Genomic DNA, 16170 nt, shown 5'->3' on the forward strand with positions numbered 1-16170 from the left:
CTTCATCCCCTCAGCTCACAAGCTCATTACTGATGAAGAGCTCTTGCCTGAAACGTCGATTCTTATATTCCTCGGATGCTGCCTGATCTGCTGTGCTTTTCCAGCACCCCACTCTCGACTCACATGTGGTTAATCTGGTTGTTCAGTTTATTGGGCACTTTACAAACACAGCAACTAGAGATAGAACATAGAACACAGAAGAATACAGCGCAGTACAGGCCCTTCGGCCCTCGATGTTGCGCCGATCAAAGCCCACCTAACCTACACTAACCCACTATCCTCCATATACCTATCCAATGCCCGCTTAAATACCCATAAAGAGGGAGAGCCCATCACTGCTACTGGCAGGGCATTCCATGAACTTACGACTTGCTGAGTGAAGAACCTACCCCTAACATCAGTCCTATATCTACCCCCCCTTAATTTAAAGCTATACCCCCTGTAATAGCTGACTCCATACGTGGAAAAAGGTTCTCACTGTCAACCCTATCTAACCCCCTAACCATCTTGTACACCTCTATCAAGTCACCCCTAAACCTTCTTTTCTCCAATGAAAACAACCCCAAGTGCCTCAGCCTTTCCTCATAGGATCTTCCTACCATACCAGGCAACATCCTGGTAAACTTCCTCTGCACCCGTTCCAGTGCCTCCACATCCTTCCTATAGTATGGCGACCAAAACTGCACACAATATTCCAGATGCAGCCACACCAGAGTCTTATACAACTGCAGCATGACCTCAGGACGCCGGAACTCAATTCCTCTACCAATAAAAGCCAGTATGCCACATGCCTTCTTCACTGCACTATTTACCTGGGTGGCAACTTTCAGAGATCTGTGTACATGGACACCAAGATCCCTCTGCTCTTCCACACTACCAAGTATCCGACCATTAGCCCAGTACCCCATCTTTTTGTTACTCTTACCAAAGTGAATCACCTCACACTTAGCTACATTGAACTCCATTTGCCACCTTTCTGCCCAGCTCTGGAGCTTCTCTATATCCCGCTGTAACCTGCCACATCCTTCCTCACTGTCGACAACTCCTCCGACTTTCGTATCATCCGCAAACTTGCTCACCCAACCTTCTAACCCTTCCTCCAGGTCATTTATAAAAATGACAAACAGCAATGGTCCCAAAACAGATCCTTGCGGAACACCGCTAGTGACGGCACTCCAAGATGAACCTTTGCCATCAACTACTACCCTCTGTCTTCTTCCAGCCAGCCAATTCCTAATCCAAACCTCCAACTCACCCTCAATGCCATATCTCTGTATTTTCTGCAGTAGCCTACCATGGGGGACCTTATCAAACGCCTTACTAAAATCCATATATACCACATCTACCGCTTTCCCCTCATCTACCTCCTTAGTCACCTTCTCAAAGAATTCAATAAGGTTTGTGAGGCACGACCTGCCCTTCACAAAACCATGCTGACTATCCTTGATCACATTATTCTTATCCAGATGTGCATAAATCCTATCCCTTACAATTCTCTCTAAGACTTTGCCCACAACAGAAGTGAGACTTACTGGCCTATAGTTACTAGGATTATCCCTACTCCCCTTCTTGAACAAGGGAACCACGTTTGCTAGCCTCCAGTCCTCTGGCACTACTCCTGTAGACAAAGAGAACACAAAAATCAAGGCCAATGGCTCTGCAATCTCCTCCCTTGCTTCCCAGAGAATCCTAGGATAAATGCCATCAGGCCCAGGGGACTTATCTATTTTCACCCTTGCCAGAATTTCCTACACCTCTTCTCTACATATCTCAAAGCCATCCATTCTACTTATTCGTGCCTCAGTATTCATATCGACAACAATGTCCTGTTCCTGAGTGAATACTGACGAAAAGTATTCATTCAGTGCCTCCCCAATCTCTTCAGCCTCCACACGCAACTTCCCATTACTATCCTTGATTGGACCTATTCCTACCCTAGTCATTCTTTTATTCCTAACATACCTATAGAAAGCCTTAGGGTTTTCCCTAATCCTACCAACTAAGGACCTTTCATGTCCCCTCCTTGCTGCTCTTAGCTCTCTCTTCAGGTCCTTCCGGGCTACCTTATAACTCTCAATCGCCCCTATTGAACCTTCACGCCTCATCTTTACAAAGGCCGCCCTCTTCCATTTAACAAGGGATTCCAATTCCTTATTAAACCACGGCTCCCTCACACGACCCTTTCCTCCCTGCCTGATAGGTACGTACTTATCAAGGACACTCAATAGTTGCTCCTTGATCAAGTTCCACATATCAATTACTCTCTTGCCTTGGAATCTACTTTTCCAATCCACACATCCTAAGTCATGCCTCACCGCATCATAATTTCCCTGCCCCCAGCTATAACTCTTGCCCTGTAGTACACACTTATCCCTCTCCATCACTAGAGTAAAAATGGGATAGGGTCAGGTTGGAGGACAACATTATGCTTATTACATGGGGATTGAGTGCAGAAAATCAGATATCACAACTGTGCCAACAACCAAGTTATCAAAATCAAAAAATGAGTTTCTTCAACTCATTCAGTGAGGAGCAGTGTCACCAAACCACATGCTTTCTCTTTCACACTCATTTATTCCGGTGGATGCCAGTTATGGGCCTAGCTCATGTTTTTCTCAAATTCAACAGCAGGGGAAAAGTGGAATTGCACCTAATTTCCAATACATAATAGTTTTTTTAACTCACTCATGCAATAGATATACCTAATGACATTACTCAAAAATATAAACCCCAACATGCGTTATTTTTAAAAAAGTTTCCAATTGTCTGCCATCTTCAGTTTACAACAAATAATGAGCACCAGCAAAGCAGAACACTGCTCCACTCTATAACACCATGGTGTAGGCTTTAAAGACTTATTTGGCATGACACAAAAATGTGACATTCATTCTTACTTCAAGTTTCCAGCTCCACTCGCTGCACCTCAATACTGCACTGGTTATCAAAAAGTTACATTTAGTAAGACTAAATACAGATGTTCTATTATACATTAAAAAAAATTCCTGGAATGCTAATAAGATGGAAAGCCTCAGAAGCAAAAGGTTTGAGAAACTCTACAAGAGATCCTTTGCAATGCAAACAAATGTCTGTGCCCAACATCTTTTAGTTGAAGGAAACCTTCTCATAATAACTCCTTCTTCCAGAAAAGCATCTTAAAGACAATGAAACAAAGGCTTTACCAGTGTTCAGAACTTTCTCATGTGTCTCACTAGCTTGAAAACTATTTCAGATTCAGAATCCACTGTTTGCCAACAAATAGTCTTAAACTTACTTAAATTCACATTTGTAATATTTTCCTTCTATGTTCTCAAGATTAGATTAGATTACTTACAGTGTGGAAACAGGCCCTTCGGCCCAACAAGTCCACACCGACCCGCCGAAGCGCAACCCACCCAGACCCATTCCCCTACATTTATCCCTGCACCTAACACTATGGGCAATTTAGCATGGCCAATTCACCTAGCATGCACATTTTTGGACTGTGGGAGGAAACGGGAGCACCCAGAGGAAACCCACGCAGACACGGGGAGAATGTGCAAACTCCACACAGTCAGTCGCCTGAGACAGGAATTGAACCCGGGTCTCTGGCGTTGTGAGGCAGCAGTGCTAACCACTGTGCCACCCACTAAGGAGAATCCTCTTCTCAAAATAGCACAGAAAGGAGAGACAGGAGAAAGAGGAATCCTGCAGTCATTCATCACCTTTCTAAATTTCTCAGGGGTCTTTTTAATTGATCCATGAAAAGTGATTCACTTTGAATTGAAGCAAAACAAAATGCAGCAGCCATTTTGTACACACCAACATCTCACAGCTTTGATATGAATGACCTGATAATTATTTTCAGCGTGGTTGCTACAGTGTGGGTTAATGCCCTTGATCACTGCAAAAATACCCTGCTCCTTTGTGAATGGTGCCTTTTAATATCTGTTCATGACCCATGATTTGTGTTCAGATCTGCAAACAGCAGTGAATAAAGCAAGTGAACCTCCCTGTATTCCCAAAGAAACATCAGGGGACCCTTACACACTGATGAAATAAATGATCTTACAACAGCATAATTCAAGAGAAGCAAGGCAAATATCAGCAACTCGGTTCAAACTAAAAACCCAGCAAACAGCCCAATGTCAAACAGACAAGAGCTGTAAATCTATGAAAAAGCTATGCTGTCAACATTTCAAAAGCTAATCATATTTCTAACTCAACAAACCAGTCACAAATTCCAAGAATATTTAGGATCAGGTTGATCCTGGTTGAGGCATTAAGCGAATTCCACATCCTCCCTCAGACCTATTCAGTTACTGATCCATGGAAGCTAATGCAGTACAGGGAGCTACGCTATGAGTTGAAGTCAGGCGCAGGAGCCTTGTCTACTGGCGGTAGCCAAACTCTAGACCTCTAGCTCATTGGTGCTTGGTATTAGATATGGTCTATAGACTGAAAACAACAGGTCCAACAACTGCACGAGCTGCATCACTTCGAGTGTGTCAGTACCCTGGAATTCACAGCGTAAGAGGTGCAGTCAGTCTAATTGGGATATAAAGGCTTTGTGGAATAAAAGGCACAGCAAAAGCACAAATTATGCAGTAATACAGGACATTAGAAAAGTAACACATAAATCACTTGTTGCATGATTTCTATCTCTGACCCTGAGGTCCTAAGAAGTGAATACATAGCAAAAGGAGTTAATGTTTAGGCAGGAAATAGATGTTGTTTTACTGATCCCAAAAAACATGTTTGACGAAAACTGAAATGCAAATTTAAAGCAATGACTTTAACTGTTACTGTTTTGCTTTCCTTTCACACATTGGAAAGCATTTGAAACAGTGTACACAGCAGTGCCACCAAACAACACCATTTTGTTTTCAGAATCCGTCGTATGTTTTAACAGGCAGTGAAATTCCCTTCATCCCCGTAGAAAAACAGGAGATGATCACAACAAATGATAGAAGAGAATATCACATGCCAATTGCAAACTGGGCACAGTCCAGTTTGATTATTTCTCACACCTCGCCAATAGGACAACCTTTCCTACCTTATCCAATTGACCGTTGCCCACACCAGTCAAAGGTGTTTGCTTACTGGCAGGATGTACGACTGATAGGGCAGTGACACCAAAATGCTCAAATCCTATCCTCAACTGCGGCCTTCACACACTTGCAACAGGACTCACTTCAAAAGATAAAAGAAGCAGAAATCATGGTTCTCAGCCCTATATCAGATCACAGCACCACGAAGACAGCAATGTAACTACTGAGATCAGTAAAGGGCACCAATCAAATAGATGTTTTTAATAGACAATTAGACAGAGACATTTGAAATTAAATGGCACAATTTAAAATGTGGTGCAGAAACAATGACTTAGGATTATCTTACACACAAATGCAAAGCTTTTGACAGTTGCAGGACAGTAAACAAGTTGATAAGCAAACCAAATTCCTGCAAGGATTCCTCCATGATTTATGTGTTTCGTGAAGTACCTCATCTTGCACCACTCAGTGGCAGCCACCACCTCAACAATTTAAGCCCCAAGTTCTAGATTTTTCTCTCAACCTTTCTATCACTTTCTCTTCAGAAAGTATCTCTTTGACCAATCTTGTGGTCATATAGCCTCCCTCTTTGGTTGTGTCAATATTTGCTTTATTCAATTTCTGTGAAGCATTTTGTAAAGCAGCGATTAGGCTGTATCTGGGTTATTCGCACAATTCTAAGCATCACACATTGAAGCAGCGGCCAAGGTCCTATCACTACAAACATCAATAGGGCAGGGCAACTAAAGTACAGAACTCTATTGTCAGATAATGATATAGGTGCACAGAACTTCTTTGTAGCAGCAATCTAAATTCAAAAAGCAAACAAAGCCCACTCTAGGTGCAAAGTGGGCAAAATCTAGCCAGAATAAATTTAACAGATTTGGGAACCCAAGAATGCCAAAGGGGTCTGACAGTGAGGTGTTGTGAAAAGACAAGACTGAGAAAAATAACCCAGTCAATCAACTTGTAGTTAATTATTAAATACATGCAGCTCACCATGAACTGCAGCAAGGGGAAAATGACAGCTCTCAGCTTAGGAAAGGTACAGCTTAATGGGGGAGAAGGGAAATACTCGGTAGTGGGGGAAGCTCGCAATCAGGGGTGGCATGAGGTGTCCTGGTTTTTGAGGGGTGGGCAAACCAGCTGGTTTTTTTGGGGGGGGGGTGTACTTGGGCATGGGGCAGCAGAGTGATCCAGGTTAGTGGAATAGAAGGTGCTGGGCAGGGGAAGAGAGGGTCTGGGGAGAGTGGGTGAGAGACAAGATGGAGGGGGTTTAAGCAGTTGCGGGGTGGGGGTATTAGGTGGGGATGGGGAGTTAGCAGGGTGGGAGGGTAGTTGGGAGGGAAGCAGGGGGGTTAGTAGAGTGGGAGGGTAGCAGGGAGGGTAGCAGGGGGGGTAGCGGGGGGGTTAACAGGGTGGTGGCATTTACTGGGGTGGAGGTTATCAGGGTTGGGGTTGGGGTTGGGGTTGGGGTGGGGGTGTTGCTGCATAGGGGTTTGAGGTTTGCAGGTGGGGGTGAAGAGTTAGCAGCGTCAGGGGTTACCAGGGTGTGGGCTGGTTACTTCGGGGGGCGGGCTGTTGCTAGGAATGGATTGGGGGGGGGGGGGGAGAGAAAGAGTCAGCAAGGTTGGGGAGAAGGAACCGGCGGGGGAGGGAAAGGGCTTAGTTACCGGGTGGGGAGTGGGGGTTAGTGCGTTGGGGTGGATTTGCGGGGGTGGCCGGAGAGAAAACGAGCGGGAAGTGGGTAAGTTGGTGAGGAAGGCACCGGGGAATGTGGGGCAGAGTCCAGCCACCGCTACACCACCCCCCTCCCCTCCCCTCCCCACCCCCCGGGGGCTTTGTGCGCGTTTCAGTCGTTGGGATCCGGCTACGGCCCCCCGGGGGGGCCGGATTTCAGCAGAAGCCTCCTCACTCACTCCGGCACATCCAGGGGAGATCGAGGCTGTCGGCCGGAGCGCAGGCCCTCTGCCCCAGGCCTTAGGAGGAAGCTGCTTCTGGAGCCCGCGCTCAGGCAACGCACTCGCAAGGCCCCAGCGCCCACTCCGTGCGGCATCGATGGGCGTCTCGGGCTGGAACCTGCCGCGCAGTGTATCCCCCCGGCTCGCACCTACCGCCCGTCTCTGGTCGGTTGGTCGCTGGGAGGCTCTGTCCGGCCCACTCCGCGTGTCCGCCTCGCTCCGACTGCTCACCGTGCCGCCGCTCACTGCGCGTGCGCGGCCGCGGCACCTGCTGGGAAATGTAGTCTTGCTGCACGCAGGAGGACTACATCCCCCAGAATGCATCTCTCGCCTCCTACTGCCTGGGATGGAGTGTGAGCACTGAACTGAAAGCTCCAAAAGGGCATTCTGGTACTGCATTGTCTCTGCAATCTGAATATAAACAACCATTCCTGCAAAATCAAAACTCTGTAAATGCTGGAAATCTGGAAGCAAAATATAACGTGCTGGAAATAGTAAGCAGGTCAATTTGAAAGAATTAACTTCACATATGTTGATGGTACTTCAGCAGATCATCAATGATGTAGAAGCATCACAATTTGAAATATCAGATCTTTCTTTCTCTGCAGATGCTGCCAGCCCTGCTTTGTATTTCCAGAATTTTCTTTTATTTTTATTCACCATCATTCTCTGCCTTATCTTTGTCCTGAAGAAGGGTACACCCAAAATGTTGACTTCTCCACCTCCCTTTGCTGCCTGGCTTGCTGTAATCTTCCGGCCTACTGCCTGTCTATTTTGGATTTCAGCATCTGCAGTTTTTTTTTAATCTCTGTCTCAGTCAATCTTGAATTCAGGCTGCTGCTATTGGACTTAATAAGACTAATGTGTGGTATTTTGTCAAATGTCCATCTGCATAACACTACTGCATAACCTTCATTAATATCTCAATGAATTCAATCAAGTTAATCGATCATCACCATCTGCAAGTTCCCCTCCAAGCCACACACTGTCCTGACTTAGAGATATATCACTGTTCCTCCATTGTCGCTGGGTCAAAATCCTGGAATTGCCTCCCTTATGGCTAATTGGTCAACCCACAGCAATTATCCTGCAGCGGTTAGAGAAGGCAGAAGAAACCTTCTCAAGGGCAGTTAGAGAGGGGCAATAAATTGCTGGTCAGCCAATAATGTCCATATCCCAAAAGTGAATTAAAAGCAAAACACAATCTGCCTTTCTCTTCCTTTAACTGTGACATTGGCAACATCTTCAACTTTAGTGAAAACAAATGTTCGGGCGCTTGAGGGTTACAAGGTCGCCAGGAAAGACCCAAAGAGAGAACTGAGAAGAGCCAGGAGGAGACATGAGAAGTTGTTGGCGGATTGGATCAGGGTAAACCCTAAGGCTTTCTATAGGTATTTAAGGAATAAAAGAAGACAAGTAAGATTAGGGCCAGTCAAGGATAGTAGTGGGAAGTTGTGTGTGGAGTCAGAGGAGATAGGGGAAGGACTAAATGAATATCTTTCGACAGTATTCACTCCAGAAAACAACAATGTTGTCAAGGAGAATACTGAGATACAGGCTACTAGACTAGGTGTGATTGAGGTTAACAAGGAAGAAGTATTAGAAATCCTGCAGAATGTGAAAATAGATAAGTCCCCTGGGCTGGATGGGATTTATCCTAGGATCCTCTGGGAAGCCAGAGCGGAGATTGCAAGCCTTTGAAATTGATCTTTAAATCATCACTGTCTACAGGAATAGTGCCAGAAGACTGGAGGATAGCAAATGTGGTTCCCCTGTTCAAGAAGGGGAGTAGAGACAACCCTGGTAATTATAGACCAGTGAGCCTTACTTCGGTTGTTGGTAGAGTGTTAGAAAAGATTATAAGAGATAGGATTTATAATCATCTAGAAAAGAATAATTTGATTAGGGATAGTCAGCACGGTTTTGCGAAGGGTAGGTCATGCCTCACAAACCTTATTGAGTTCTTTGAGAAGGTGACCAAACAGGTAAATGAGAGTAAACCGGTTGATGTGGTGTATATAGATTTCAGCAAAGCATTCAATAAGGTTCCCCACAGTAGGCTATTGTACAAAATACGGAGGAATGGGATTGTGGGAGATACAGCTGTTTGGATCAGTAATTGGCTTGCTGAAAGAAGACAGAGGGTGGTGGTTGATGGGAAATGTTCATCCTGTAGTCCAGTTACCAGTAGTGTACCGCAAGGGTCGGTGTTGGGTCTGCTGCTGTTCGTCATTTTCATAAACGACCTGGATGAGGGTGTAGAAGGGTGGGTTAGTAAATTTGCAGACGACATTAAGGTCGGTGGAGTTGAGGATAGTGACGAAGGATGTTGTAGGTTACAGAGAGACATAGATAAGCTGCAGAGCTGGGCTGAGAGGCGGCAAATGGAGTTTAATGCAGCCAAGTGTGAGGTGATTCACTTTGGTCGGAGTAACTGGAATGCAAAGTACTGGGCTAATGGTAAGATTCTTGGTAGTATAGTTGAGCAGAGAGAGCTCGGTGTCCAGGTATATAGATCCTTGAAAGTTGCCACCTAGGTTGACAGGGTTGTTAAGAAGGCATACAGTGTTTTAGCTTTTATTAATAGAGGGATCGAGTTCTGGAACCATGAAGTTATGCTACAGTTGTACAAAACTCTGGTGCAGCCGCACTTGGAGTATTGTGTGCAGTTCTGGTCACCGCATTATAAGAAGGATGTAGAAGCTTTGGAAAGTGTGCAGAGGAGATTTACTAGGATGTTGCCTGATATGGAGGGGAGGTCTTACAAGGAAAGGCTGAGGGACTTGAGGCTGTTTTCATTGAAGAGAAGAAGGTTGAGAGGTGACTTAATAGAGACATATAAGATAATCGGGGGTTAGATAGTGTGGACAGGGAGAGCCATTTTCCAAGAATGGTGATGGCGAGCACGAGGGGGCATAGCTTTAAGTTGAGGGGTGATAGATATAGGACAGATGTCAGAGGTAGTTTCTTTACTCAGAGAGTAGTAAGGGTATGGAATGCTTTGCCTGTAATGGTAGTAGATTCGCCAACTTTAAGTACATTTACGTCGTCATTGGACAAGCATATGGACGCACATGGAATGGTGTAGGTTAGATGGGCTTCAGATTGGTATGACAGGTCGGCGCAACATCGAGGGCCGAAGGGCCTGTACTGCGCTGTAATGTTCTATGTTCTATGTTCTATAAATTCTTATTTCGTATCTCAGTCATGTCCTCTGCCATTTTAAGATCTTTTCAGTCTCAAATTGACCTAATTCTTGACTTGACAACCTTGTGAATGTTTCTATGATTTGGTAAACACTATCTTTATAATAATTGAATGTGCTCAACAGGTCTGGAAGAATCTGTGGAGAGAAAACAGAATTGGCATTTCAAATCCAATATGATTTCTTCAGAAATGATCAAGCTTCGGGTAATCTAGCTAAACATCGTAGATTACCTACAGTGTGGAAACAGGCCATTTGGCCCAACAAGTCCACACCAACCCTCCAAAGAGTAACTCACCCAGACCTATTCCCCTACCCTACTTTTACCACTGACTAATGCACCTAACACTAGGGGCAATTTAGCATGGCCAATTCACCAAAGTTGCACATCTTTGGATTGTGGGAGGAAACCAGAACAACCAGAGGAAATTCACACAGACGCAGGTTGAATACAGACAGATAGTCACCTAAGGTGAGAATCAAACCCAGGTCGCTGGCAATGTGAGGCAAAACTGCTAACCACGGAGCCACCATGTTGCCAGGGGCTTAATGTCAAATTTAGTTTGATAACCTTCCTGTGATTTATCTTGGTGTGTTCTTCTATGAAAAACATAGCTTTTAATGCAATATCTGACTCCAGTAAGTTATATCTACTCTCCTGAGCTTGACAGTGTCTCAGTTGCTGGTGGAGAAAATAATTGAGGAATAAAGTCAGTCATTGTCTACAAGCAGCAATGTTGGACAATTTGTTAAACTTGTGTTGGTTCCACAAAGATGCTCTTTATGCTTCTTTCATGTTTTGGAAGGAGTTGAAAGGATTTTTTCTCTCCTGAGAAAAGGACATGGTCATGATGGCAAATCCAAACAGCATCCCACAAAAGTTGATTGGATTCTTTGTCAAATGCAGTAATTAAGGTTTTATATTTAAGCCCAAATTAATACTAACAAAACTAGGAACGGGATACTATCTGGTTGCTGATGGTGTCCTTTTATCACTACACCTAAGTTTAATTCAGCCCTGCTTTGTAAATATTACTGTCTCATTTTTCATCCAGTCACACCTCGGTGTAGGCTCAAATTGCCTCCAGTTAACAACAGACTTGCAGGAATGAAAATGATTAATTTTTTATTATTATTCATTCATGGGATGTGTGTATCACTGGCTGGGCCAGCATTTTACTTCCTATTCCCAATTGAACAGAATATGGTTCAGAGTTAGCCACATCACTGTGGGTCTAGGGCAGACCAAGTAAGAATGGCAGATTTCCTTCCATAACAAGTTTTCACAACAATCAACAGTGGTTACGCAGGCACCATTAGGCTAGATTTTAAGTCAAAATGTTTGTTGAATTTAAATTCAACATCTGCCATTGTGAGTTTCAAATTCATGTCCCCAGAACGGCATTTTACTAGTCTAGTGACATTATCACAGCATCACCATTTCCCCTCAGACTATGACACTGTAGCAACAAGCATTCCATTAACTGGCACTGCAGAAGCTGTAGGCCTGTAGGTATGGATTAGTGAGTATGGATCAGGGCCTGTTCATACTTCAACAGAGATGTAGCCTAGCTAACGTCCCATCAGACCTCAGGACAATCCGCACCATTTTACGACTGACCCACTCACTTCCTGCCAAAACACCATTATGTTAAAGGCTAATTGCCTCAATTTTAACCAAGTCAGGACAATGTAGGAGCCCTTTGAAAATGGTAGCTGGAATCCAATAATGAATAGAATGGAATAGTAATTTATTGTCACTTGTAGTTTTACCAAGTGAAAAGTGTAAGTTGCCATGCCTATATTAAGACAAAGTCCATTTTTGTTTATTTCATGGCTCATGGGTTCCCAGGCTCGAGGAGAAGACATGAACCGCATTCTCCACCGCTGCAGAAAGCCAACACTGAAGCTGCTGATTCTCAGGATGTTGCGCTGAAGCAGACCATCATGCCGAGCCATTGGAATCCTGGACTGGAAGACGTTGCAGAAGAGTCATAGCATAGTCTTAGATGTACAGCACAGAAACAGACCCTTCGGTCCAACTCTTCCATGCTGACCGGATACTCTAAATTAATCTAGTCCCATTTTCCAGCACTTGGCCCATTTCCCTATAAACCTTTCCTATTCATATATCCATCCAGATGTTTTTTAAATGCTCTAATTGTACCAGTCTCCACCACTTCCTCTGGCAGCTCATTCCACCGCCTCTGTAAAAAAGTTGCCCCTTCGGCCCCTTTTAAATCTTTCCCCTCTGACCTTAAACCAATGCCTTCTAGTTCTGGACTCCCCTGATCCAGGGCCAAACCCACCTCATTGCTGAAGGTGCCAAGCAGACCACCACTCGGGAGGACCCACAAGCACACAGCTGCGATGGCCACTGAGAAACAGACCACACCACTTTCACCGCTGTAGCAGCCTCCTGAAACATCCTTTCTCCATCAAAGCTGCTAAAAGAATGTAGGATGAATTTTGATGTTAAATGATTAGATTCCCTACAGTGTGGAAACAGGCCCTTCAGCTCAACAAGTCCACACCAACCCTCTGAAAAGTAATCCACCCAGACCCATTCCCCTACCCTATATTTACATAATGCACCAAACACTATGGACATTTTATCACGGTCAATTCATCTGACCTGCACATCTTTGGATTGTGGAAGGAAGCCAGAGCACCCAGAGGAAACCCACACAGACACAGGGAGAATGTGCAAATTTCACAGATAGTCACCCAAGGCAGGAATTGAACCCAGATCCCTGGTACTGTGAGGCAACAGTGCTAACCACTGAGCCACTGAGCCCACCGTGCCACCCCAAAGTTATGAATATCTTTGAGAAATGATGTGGGGGCAGCCCTGGTGATCAGAAGCAGATGGGCTCAGGAGCCTGAATACTTCCTACCCACCATGCTGCTGCCATCTTGATTATAGGATTCAAGACCCCATTTCCATTCCTGCCAATTTCCGCCAGCACAAGATATATGTTCAGAAGACCCACCTGCACACTGCACTCCTGCCAGCTCTATAGTAGGGCTGGGCAGTTTAAAACTCCCCCACAGTTTTAGTGGAGCTCTGATCATTCAGTATGTATGCATGGTTCACAGCATCTTAGAGGAGGCCTAATCCACAGGGTGACCTCAGTCACAAGTGTGGAAGCAATAGAAAACACCATTTTTAAATGGATTTTTTAATTTGACAGCTTTGAAATTAGAAAAAAACAGTCAATTTTGCTATTCAGATGCTGTATTGGAAGAAACATGTGTATTTACAACAGTGATTGTGATTTCTACAGTAATAATTCAGAATGATTTCAACGCCCAGAGTCCTTTGAAAATGAATAAAATCTTTAGAAGCTGTCAGTTGGAAAAGAAATACAGTCAGTTTCTACTCTTGGACCACTTTGTTTAAGGATCTGGACGTCTGGTATAGTTTTAAGAAAAATAAGTGTGAATTGTTTTTGCAATTTCAAAAGGCTATGAGCTGAAATGGCTCGTTACAATGGCTGCAGACATTATGAATGTTTGTCTGAGTTTCGGAACGTTCAGAGCCACTTACCTGAGCAGAGCGTTGCATAAACGTTATGCTTGATCATTTTAAGAGATTATTAAATAATTGTCTGCATTTGGTATGGTTAGTGAAATAAATATCTGCTTGTTTTTATAGCAGATTATTTCACGAGCAGCTTTTTTAACATTTTTTTCTTTGAAAGAGAATATTTTCAATACAGAAAATTTTTTTTGACATTAGATTGTTCAAAGTTTATTTGTTTTAAAGACACCCTGAGGTTAGTGGAGACTGGTTTCTGAGGATATATTAAGAACAATCCTCTACACATGGCTTCTGAAGAATTGGGCAACTTTTTTTTATTCATTTGTATGATATAAGCATTGCTGGCTGGGACAGCAATTATTGCCTGTTCCTAGTTGTCCTTGAGAACGCGGTGGTGAGCTTCCTTCTTGAACTGCTGTAGTTTGCCTGATGTGGGTTGAACCACAATGCCATCAGGGAGGGAATTCCAGGATTTTGAATCAGCAACCCTAAAGGAGCGACAAATCAGGATGGTAGTGGTTTGGAAGGGAACTTGAAGGTGGTGGTGTTCCTGTTGCTGTTCTGGGACTGATTAAGCCAGTAATTGTTTATACACTCGAAGCAAGCTAAAGGGGTACAATAATTAAAGCAACTTAATTCAAAATAAATGATATATGCTGCAATGTAAAGAAAATCAAGTCTAGAATCATTGATGACCCATGACACACTTTCTAAAAAAATAAAAAAACAAAAAAATCAAGTCGTCAACCACTTTGTATACTGTTGGAACAGGATTGAAACCGGAGAATGTGTATCTTTGTTTGACTCATTCATGAAGAGAGGGTATTACTAGCAAGGCTGGCATTTGTTACCCATCCCTAATTACCAATCACATTGTCTTTCAAGGAAAGACACCTTCTGTACTTAGTGGGCATGACCCACATTTGACTAGTGACCCATAGCCTTTGTGAACTAGATGGATTTTGACAGGAAGAGTGTAGTGCTGTAAAAACACAGTCTGGTCGGGCAGCATCAAAAGACCAGGCGAGTTGATGCTTCGAGCATAAACTCTTCATCTCATAGTTTCTTGATCGCTGTAAATATTTCAGATTTTTAAAATTTACTTGAATTTAAATTCAACAGTTGTTGTGGTGGGATACTCATCCAGTTACATTATCATTATGGCTTCTTCTGTACCTTAAGGAATCTCTCAAATATTTAGTACCGTTGGATCAAACGTGTCAACTTGCACTGAAGAAGAGTTTTAGGCATATAAGAAGCTGATGAAGCAGAAGAGAAAGTTGATTGATGGAATTTGTGCTGAAGACATAAGAAGGAATTTTCAAACGCATGGCACCTTTCACATTCTAAAACGTTTCACTGGGAACATTGTAATGTGGGGAAGTTGGCAACCAAATTGCACTCCCATGTCACAAAAGCAGACATGACCGGATAACTGTTTTAGTAATGTTGACTGAGAATAAATATTCACAACCATATCATGTAGGTGGCACAGTGTCTCAGTGGATGGCATGGTGGCTCAGTGGTTAGCATTGCTGTCTTGCAGCGCCAGGGACCTGGGTTTGATTCCTGCTTTGGGCAACTGTCTGTGTGGAATTTGTACATTCTCCATGGGTTTCCTCTGGGTGCTCTGGTTTTCGCCTACAGTCCAAAGACGTGCAGGTCTGGTGAATTGGCCATGCTAAGTTGCCTATAGTGTTAGGTCCATTTGTCAGGGGTAAATAAAGGGCAGGGGAATGGGTCTGGGTGAGTTACTCTTTGGAGAGTCAGTATGGACTTGTTGGGCCAAATGGCCTACTTCCATGTTGTAGGGAATTAAATCAAATCACTAGATAGATCTCTGATGGTCTTCTTTAAACACTGACACGTCTCCATTGAATGCACTTAAGAATGCAAACAGGGTCTACCTCAGTCAGTGTAACATTCTGTCAGGGATTAGGCTGCACTTTAACCTCTCGAGCCGGACTCAAATTCCCCAGTCTTCGTGACTCAGAGGCAAGTGTGCTGCTAAGGAAAGGATATGTCAAGGGGGGATCGTTCACAGATTCAATTCCTGAAATGTGTTGGCATAAGTTTGTTGTCAAGATCATCATTTTTGGAACTGTTTATGTTTCAAAGTGTTTTTGAGTAATGATATTTAGGTGATTGTGCTTCCTGCTGTCTGAGATGAGGCACAGAACTACTCCCTTTCTTTTTGGTGTCTAGAAAATGAAATTTGTAATTCACTCAGGGGCATTGCCTTGCATTCCCAGTTCAATTATTATTTGTAAGATAGAAGAAACATAAGGTACATGGGATCAGGTGTACTTGGTGTCTAATAAGGACTTAAAATAATCAAATCCCGATTTGTACTCCTTATTATTGGAGGGAGCTAAAGGACACCAGGATAGTGATTTGTGACTTAATCATTAAAAGGGCGCCATTCACCACCGG

General features: G+C 43.8%; 1 protein-coding gene across 7 annotated transcripts in view; it reads right to left on the bottom strand.

The window, feature by feature from the left end:
- thrap3a (thyroid hormone receptor associated protein 3a) overlaps positions 1-7272 on the bottom strand; it is a 112475-nt gene extending 105203 nt beyond the window's left edge. For 3 of the 7 annotated variants that reach the window (XM_072548586.1, XM_072548585.1, XM_072548588.1), the window contains exon 1: positions 7142-7272. The gene's annotated coding sequence lies outside the window, so the exon portion shown is untranslated. Of the gene's footprint in view, positions 1-6946; positions 6971-7141 lie in introns of those variants that run through there. The other 4 variants (XM_072548579.1, XM_072548583.1, XM_072548581.1 and 1 more) reach the window with 4 other exon arrangements.
- Positions 7273-16170: the final 8898 nt, after the last annotated feature.

Source organism: Chiloscyllium punctatum, chromosome 27, assembly GCF_047496795.1.
Source record: "Chiloscyllium punctatum isolate Juve2018m chromosome 27, sChiPun1.3, whole genome shotgun sequence".
In the NCBI taxonomy this organism is placed as follows: Eukaryota; Metazoa; Chordata; class Chondrichthyes; order Orectolobiformes; family Hemiscylliidae; genus Chiloscyllium; species Chiloscyllium punctatum.